At 35.7% G+C, this 9281-nt stretch overlaps 1 non-coding gene across 1 annotated transcript; it reads right to left on the bottom strand.

Moving 5' to 3' along the window:
• Positions 1–8667: 8667 nt before the first annotated feature.
• LOC122726902 lies at positions 8668–8774 on the bottom strand. The gene has a single exon (XR_006352893.1). It is a non-coding gene; the product is annotated as a U6 spliceosomal RNA (small nuclear RNA).
• Positions 8775–9281: the final 507 nt, after the last annotated feature.

The raw sequence follows: 9281 nt of genomic DNA, 5'->3' as shown, positions 1-9281 counted from the left end.
GCCCTTCCTTCTTTTGCCCCCCCCCCATCCCCTTCCCCTCCTATTTTCCTTCAGGGTTAGAGAGATTACTCCACCCAATTGAGTGTGTACATCATTCCCTCCTTGAGCCCATTATAATAAGATTGAGGTTTTTGAGCCAATACCGATGAGTGTTAGGCTCATTTACAGCCTAGGTTAAATAGATTACTCCACCCAGTTGGGTGTCTGTGTTAGTCCCTCCAGGAGGCAACTCTGATGAGTTTGAGGTCTTTGAGCCTTTTCTGATGAGTGTAAAATTCATTTACTGCCCTGCTCCTCTCCCATCTCTTCCCCCACTCCATAAACCTTTTCCTATTTCTTTCATGTAGGATTTTACCTCTGCCCTTCCCCCTCAATTTAACCCTAAAGATGTCATCATGGGGGGCAGCTAGGTGGCACAGTAGATAGAGCACCGGCCCTGGAGTCAGGAGTACCTGAGTTCAAATCCGGCCTCAGACACTTAACACTTACTAGCTGTGTGACCCTGGGCAAGTCACTTAGCCCCAATTGCCTCACTAAAAAAAAAAAAAAGATGTCATCATGGGACATCTAGGTGACACAGTGGACAAAGCATCACCCCTGGACCCAGGGAGATCCCAGCCAAAACCCGGCCTCAGACACAAGACCGTCATCTACTGTACAAGACCCCAGGTATGTCGAAGTCTCTAAATTCTTAATCCCATTCTCTTTCTAGTACTTTACACTTCCTCCTACATTATAACTCCTTTGTTGTCTATACTGTACAAATCCAATCACTCACTCATTATTGAAATTGGTCTGTTTCACAACTTACCTCTTTCACTTATCCCCTAATTGGATTCTAAGCTTGGCTTTGAGTCATCTTGTGATCTTCAGACTCTTGCGGCCTTTTCAGCTGCAGACTGAACTGGCTTTTCAGTCTATTGAACTTCTTTTGCTTTTTCTTCTGCCTTTAACCTTACTGATTCTAATGAGGCCATGCACTCTCATCTTTTTAGTAATTCTGCTTTCTTTCCCTAACCACTTTATAAACCATGTCTCCACAAGGTCTCACTCTCTGCATTCCATTCAATATTTTATTTGATTGAAAAAATAATGTATTGTTGGGTTGTATGTGGCAGTAACACTTCCAGGATTCTTTCCACTATACATTCAGGGCCATTCTGTATACAGGACAGTAACATTTTCCACCTCTTTGGAATCAGACAAAAATCTTCTGATCTAGATTTGCTGCATTCTTCTTGTTGTTCTTTTCAAATCCTGGTTTTGTGCTATAGTTATATTTAGAGGAAAAGTATTTCCTACCAGAAGAAGCAAAGCATTAGACACAATAACATTTATATAGCACTTTGCAATGCGAGCTTATTTGATCCTTACCACAACACTGGGAGGTAAAGGACATTATTATCCCCACTTTACAGATGAGGAAACTGCCAGCTATCTTAATGCTCATATGCAAAGCAACTCTGGTCTCAGGAAAGGGTCTGTTCAGCTCCCAGAAAAAGAATGAGAAATCTGCCTATAATCAATTAATGAAGGGTAACAAAGCAAGGCTTCTTTCTAACATTAAAAACATCAACAAAATGAAATATTGTTAGTACAAGTAGTTTCCCCATTTCTCTAACTCATTAATTTACTTTAAAAATCTCTGCAAGAATTTGCACCCCATACTTTGTTCTATACATCTGAAAATTCACTCGTGAGCCTCTGTCAAGCTATAGGTTAGAGAGTTCAAACCTTTAGAAGCCTTTTGGCAGGGCAGCTAGGTGGCACAGTGGATAGGGCACCTGGATTCAGAAGAACCTGAGTTCAAATCTGGCCTCAGACACTTGACACTGACTAGCTGTGTGACCCTGGGCAAGTCACTTACCCCTCATTGCCCTAAAAAAAAAATTAATTACTTTGCTTCCCCAAACAACATTTTAGAGTTGGTGCTGTTCAATTTTTTCCCCTCTGAATAACTGCAATGTACTAATACTCCAGGTTGGCCCCAAGGAACAGTTCAACTCACTTTGTCCAAACAAAGCTAGATACTTGTTTTGGGGAAAGAAGAAACAATGGTAGGGCTGAAATGGTATTGACCATTGATTATTTAAAAGATTTTTAAAAACCTCTGCCTTAGTCATAGGCCTGTTAATATTCAATCTTAACTATTAGCTTTAAAACAATCTCTGACTCATCTCCTACAATATACCCATATCTTTCAACAAACCCTGCTGGAATATTAAAAAACACACAGTGATTTAAAAGAATCTGTGCTACAGCATTGGGATAAGGTATTTATGTGCCCATGTTTGAAATTTGCGTCCCTTCCCTACTTCCTCAATGAAAGACTGAGACTTGTTAATAAAGTCATCTCTTTTAACAGTCCAGGTAACATTCTTTATATTCTTGAAGATATGCTACTATTCACTGGAAGCTTTGAGGCTTCTTTGTAACACATTATACTTGTAATATTGTAATACATACATGCTGATTTATCACAGAATAAATGTGCTATGGAGAGTCAAGCCAAGTCAACAAACATTTATTAATATGCCAAAGAGGATGCTAAAGGCTAGAGAGTAGAATTCTCTGGAAGCACGTGGCAAAATATTAGGAGACACTTTTCCAGAGCTAAGGCCCAGCAAGCAAGCTGTGTCCTTAGCTTGGCATGACAACAATCCTTTGTGTTCACCCTCTGGATAATCTCAGCCATAGCAAAATCCCAGAATTGTTTCATATAATTATAGTATTGCTTTGACCAGCACCAGGTGTTCTCTGAGCTTGGACAAGCACCGGACAAGCTTGGACAAGTGCTCATGTTCTAGTCATGAATCCCTGCTGTGAATAAAACTTGTCACATTATTGCTGCTATCCCTTATTGTCAGGGCTACAGCTCTCCTCACATTGCCTTAGGTCCCCCCACTGGGGTGGGACCCAGTCACATGTGTCTAATTCCCCTCCTTGCTTACAAACCATTTGCCTCACTTTGAAATTAAACTTCTGTTTGATCCCTGACTTGACTGTCTCTAGCCTTATCTCTTTGGCTCTGGTCATCTACAGGCTAGAGGCTGATTTGGTCCAGTTGACATATGGTATAATAGATAAGAAGATACAAGTTCAAATTAGGTCTCTTACAAATAATGACTACATAACCCTAGTCAAGTTACTTAATCTCTCAGTGCTCTAGGCAACTCTCTAAACCTATGTTTCATAGAGGATGTTGACCTATGTTGGTAGAGTTTCCTCACTGGGAGTTCTCTATGGCAGTAAAATCACAGGTCAATTATTAAAAAAATTCCCCAAAGTAATCTATATTACTCTCCTCCTATTTAACATTAAATCAAATTTAATGTCCATTTGTGAAGTCTGCCAAAAACATATGTACTGAAGGATTGACTCTATGGGTTGTCGATTCAATTAAATAGCAGTCTGGATAATAAGCATTCTTTATCCTCTTGCATGTCATCAAAAAGATATATGGCTAGGAAAAAAAAGATGGACTGAACCGGTTGCCTAGAGAGAGAGAGCAAGTAATACATCATGGAAAGCCCATGTATTCCATTGGCAACCATACAACATCAAAAATTCTGGAGGAAAGCCACCAGCATATTAGGTGGGGCTCCCTGTGGAAGATTTATAGGAGGACATAGACAAGGGTTGGACAGTCATAGATGAGTTGTGAACCTTGGAGGGAATACCTACTTCAGAGAGATCACAGATCCATCAAAGTAGAAAAATCCCCCACTCAAGGGATTATCTTGCACAAAGGGTGCACACAAACCAAGTTCATCTGGGTATGAATCTAAACAGCAAAATTAATTAGGGGTCCCCAACTCAACCTCCTGATACAGAAATATTTTTAAATGCCCTTAGTTGCACCCCCATTAGTGTTATACCATAGGTAGTTAGTTTCCTTATGTAACCCAGTACTTACTATGTTGGGCTATATTTTTCTTGAGATTATTAAATATCAATTCTTTATATCTTTGTCAGTAATATAAGCTCCTAGAAGTAAAAGACTGTTTAATTTTTTATGGTACCAATGCCATATAAAAAGAGATACTTAATATATGCTTTCTGACCAATTAGTTATCTTATAACTCCTCATTATGCCTTTATAAATGATTGATGCTTTATCTAATATTATCACCACCACTCTACTTTGGCCAGACTACTCAGTTTCACCTGAATATGACATGTATTTCTTTTTTTCAGTGTATTTTTTTGGGGGCAGGGCAATGAGGGTTAAGTGACTTGCCCAGGGTCACACAGCTAGTAAGTGTCAAGTGTCTGAGGTCAGATTTGAATTCAGGTCCTCCTGAATCCAGGGCCAGTGCTTTATTCACTGCACCACCTAGCTGCCCTCAGTGGGTTTTTTTATTAAAAACATTTTAATTTAAAGTTTTGAATTCCAAATTCCATTCTTTCTTCCCTGTCTCACTGCCCTGAGATGGTAAGTAATCAGATATAGGTTATACATGTGCAATTATGTAAAATATTTCCATATTAGTAATTTTGTATAAGAAGATTCAAATAAAAGAAAATAATAAGAGAAAGTAAAAAATAGCATGCTTCAGTCTGTTTTGAATCAACATCAGTTCTTTCTCTGAAGATGGACAGTATGCTCCATCATTAATCCTTCAAGATTGTCTTGGATCATTGCAATGCTGAGAATAGCTAAGTCATTCACAGTTCTTTGTCAAACAATATTGCTGTTACTGTGTACAACATTATCCTGGTTCTGTTCACTTCACTATGCATCAGTTCATGTTAATCTTCCCAGGTTTTTCTGAAATCACTTGTCATTTCTTTTGTTGTTATTGTTGTTTTGTTTTATTTATTAAATCTTTTTTAAAAATAAAAGTATTTTATTATTTTCCAGTTACATGTAGAGATAGTTTTCAATATTTGTTTATATAAGATTTCCAATTTCAAATTTTCCTCCCTCCTCCCCCAGACAGCAGGTAATCTGATATAGGTTATATATATGTATAATAATGTTAAACAGATTTCTGCATTAGTCATGTTATAAGAGAAGAATCAGAGCAAAAAGGAAAACCTCAAAAAAGAAAAACAACAGCACCCAAAACAAAAGAAATAGTATGGTCCAATCAGCATCCATATTCCACAGTTCCTTTTTTTTTTTTCTGGATTTGGAGAGCCTTTTCCATCATGAGTCCTTTGGAACTTTCTTGTACCATTGGATTAGTGAGAAGAATCTAGTCTATCACAGTTGATCAACACATAATGTTGATGATACTGTATATAATGTTCTTCTGGTTCTGCTCATCTCACTCATCATCAGTTCATGCAAGTCCTTCCAGGTTTCTCTGAACTCCTCCTGCTCATCGTTTCTTACAGCACAATAGAATTCCATTACATTCATATAACACAATTTGTTCAGCCATTTCCCAATTGATGAGAAACCCCTCAATTTCCAATTCCTTGCCACCACAAAAAAGAGTAGCTATAAATATTTTTGTACATGTGGGTCCTTTTCCCTTTTTTATGATCTCTTTGGGAAAAAGACCCAAAAGTGGTATTGCTGGGTCAAAGGGTATGCACAGCTTTATAGCCTTTTGGGTATAATTCCAAATTGCTCTCCAGAATGGTTGGATCAGTTTACAGCTCCACCATCAATGCCTTAGTATTCCAATGTTTCCACAGCTTTTCCAACATTTATTATTTTACTTTTTTGTCATATTAGCCAATCTGATAGGTGTCAGGTGGTACCTCAGAGTTGTTTTAATTTGCATCTCTCTAATCAATAGTGATTTAGAGCATTTTTTCATGTGGGAATAGATAGCTTTGATTTCTTCATCAGAAAACTGCCTGTTCATATCCTTTGACCATTTCTCAATTGGGGAATGACTTGGATTCTTATAAATTTGATTTAGTTCCCTATATATTTTAGAAATGAGGCCTTTATAAGAATTACTGGCTATAAAAATTGTTTCCCATTTTTCTGCATCCTTTCTAATTTTGGATGCATTGCTTCTGTTTGTACAAACCCTTTTTAATTTAATGTAATCAAAATCATCCATTTTGCATCTCATAATATTTTCTATCTCTTGTTTGGTCATAAACTGTTCTCCTTTCCAAAGATCTGAAAGGTAGACTATTCCTTCTCCTAATTTACCTATGGTATCACCTCTTATGTCTAAATCATAACATTTGTTTTTATAAGATTTTGAATTCCAAATTTTTCTCCCACCTTCTCTTCCCTTACCTTTCCCCAAGATGGCAAGCAATCTGATATAGGTTATACATGTATAATTGCATTAAACATGTTTCCACATTACTCATGTTGTGAAAGAAGAATCAGAACAAAAGGGGAAAACTTCAAAAAAGAAAAAAAAACAACAAAGTAAAAATAGTATGGTTCAATCTGCAATCAAATTCTGCAGTTCTTTTTCTGGATGTGGAAAGCATTTCCCACCATGAGTCCTTTGTAATTGTCTTGGATCATTGTATTGCTGAGAAGAGCTAAGTCTGATCATCACACGATGTTGCTGTTACTGTGTACAATTTTCTCCTGGTTCTGCTCACTTCACTCAGCATCAATACACTTAAATCTTCCCAGGTTTTTCTGAAATCTGCCCGCTCATCATTTCCTAATAGCACAATAGTATTCCATTACATTCATATACCACAACTTGTTCAGCCATTCCTCAATTTGTGGGCATCCCCTCAATTTCCAATTCTTTGCTACCACAAAAAAAGCAGCTATAAATATTTTTGCACATGTACATTTTGTACATATCCTTTTTCCTTTTTTATGATCTCTTTGGGATACCAACCTCGTAGTGTTATTGCTGGGTCAAAGGGTATACCCAGCCCCATAGCCCTTTGGGTATAATTCCAAATTGCTCTCCAGAATGGTAGGATCAGTTCACAACTCCACCATCCATGGATTAGTGTCCCAGTTTTCTCACTTCCCTCTAACATCTAACATTTTCCTTTCTTGTCACGTTAATCATTCTGATAAATGTGAGGTGCTACCTCAAAGTTGTTTTAATTTTAATTTCTCTAATTAATATGATTTAGAGAAGGGGATCTTAAACTTTTTCTACTCATGACCCTTTTTCACCCAAGAAAGTTTTATGGGACCCTGGGTATATATGTATGTAAAATAAATATACAAATCAAACATTTACTGATAACAAATCAAAAAGAAATTTATTTAAAAACAACTCCTTGGTATACATATAATTTACCATTTATTAAAGACAAAAGCAAATTTGCATACTAGTGATATGGATGTGCTTGTTTAGTTTTACATAAGGAATTAAATCTTGGTGGACTATTTGATACTGCAAGACAGAACATCTTCAACATTTTCCAGAGTTGTTCGATATTTTGATTTTATAATTGTCAATGCTGAGAATGTGATGACATAAATGTGTAGTAAAAAATGGTAGAAGTATGTTTAGGGCCATTTCAGAAATTGTTGGAAATTCTGTCCTAATCCCAAGCCAAAATTCATTTAATGATTTTTTAGGAAACTCAAGTTTTAAGCCTGTGTTGCTTGATAACTTGGCAAATTATTTTTGAACTTTTAATGACAGACAACCGACTTTTAAAAATTTCAGTTGAGTATGGTTTATGAACCTAACTTAGTATTTTAGAATAGAAATTTGAAGGGAAGTATTTTGAAACTGTCTCTCCAGGCACTTCAGATGTTCAATGATAATTCTTACAATTAAATCTTTGGGAAGGTTATTTTCAATTGTAAAATAATCTCTAGTTTTAAACATTTCTAAAGAACCATTTTCCACCCTATTCTTCCATATGTTGACATTTTAAGAAAAACTGTCATTTTTATCTTTTAACATAAATATTTTATGATTTTCTTCCTTGAAGTGATATGCTTAAATCATTGAGTTTTTTTGAAAATATCCAACAAATAACAGTTTTGAAAGCCATGAGTCATTATGAAAAAAGTTAACAATCATATTTCTGTTCAGTCAAAATTATGACAACTGCATCTTTCAGTTTCAACAATCTATTTAAACTTTGTCCTCTTGAGAACCACCTTATCTCTCCATGTAGTAATAAGTTTTTGTAACCAGAGTCCGTGTTTTTGCAAAAGTTTGAAAACAAATGACTGTTAAGGGCATGGATTTTAATGAAGTTAATGATTTTTATAGTATTGCAAAGCACAACATCTAACTCTGGTGATAGTTTCCTGGCTATGTGTGCTTCCTGATGGATCATGCAGTGAATAAAAGTGATATGTTCATTGCTACCAGCTTTAACTTTTGCTACAAATCCAACATTCTCACCCACCATTGCTCTAGCACCATCTGTACAGACTCCAGTGGAATTTTTCCAATGTAAACCTTCATTTGGGAAAAATTGACTGACTTTAAGACATATATCTTCCCCTTTTGTGCTCCCTTCTAAAAGGTGACAAAACAATAATTTCTCATGTATGCTTCCTTTATAAACATATCTTACATAAAGTAACAATGGTGCCATGTTAGAAATATCAGTTGTTTCATCTAACTGAATTGCAAACTTTGGACTGCCCTTAAGCCTGGTAATAAGATGCTGGAATTGGTCATTACTAATTTCAGAAATTCCTTTGGAAACAGTATAATCTGATAAAGAAATTTCATAAATTCCATCACCATACTTTTTCCCATGAACTATTTATTTTTTTCTTTTTAAAAATTAAAAAATATATATATTTAACACTTCATGAATTTGCATGTCATCCTTGTGCAGGGGCCATGCTAATCTTCTTTGTATCATTCCAATTTTAGTACATGTGCTGCTGAAGTGAGCACCCATGAACTATTTCTGACATTTTAATAGCAGCAGGTAACATGAGATTTTTCTCCTATCATATAGGGCTTCTTAGTTTTTGCAATTAAATAAATTTCATAAGATGCAAGTAAATACTTTTCATTGATATTAACACATTTCTTGAAACATTGTTTTTCTTCACTTAAAGATTTTTTAAGTTGTTCAAAATATTCCTTTGGTTTATTAAAGTACACAGCATGTTTGGTATTGACATGTCATTTTAGTTTGGCTAGTTGCATGCTCTCCACAGTCAAAACTTCATTACAAATTAAGCAAAGAGGTTTTTTTCCATGCCATAATCATTATTAGAAGTAAATTATTGCAAAAATGATTTGACATATTTTCTTTTCTTATCAATTTAGGTGTACTACAACCTGATAATGAAGACTCTGCCACATTGTCATCAGTACTTTTATCCCTTATGTTTAAATTTACCCACTTATCCATAATCGAAAAATTCTTTTGTCCTAAAATATAAATAAATATTG

Source organism: Dromiciops gliroides, chromosome 4, assembly GCF_019393635.1.
Source record: "Dromiciops gliroides isolate mDroGli1 chromosome 4, mDroGli1.pri, whole genome shotgun sequence".
Classification (NCBI taxonomy): Eukaryota; Metazoa; Chordata; class Mammalia; order Microbiotheria; family Microbiotheriidae; genus Dromiciops; species Dromiciops gliroides.
This window is presented reverse-complemented; position numbering and strand designations above follow the sequence as displayed.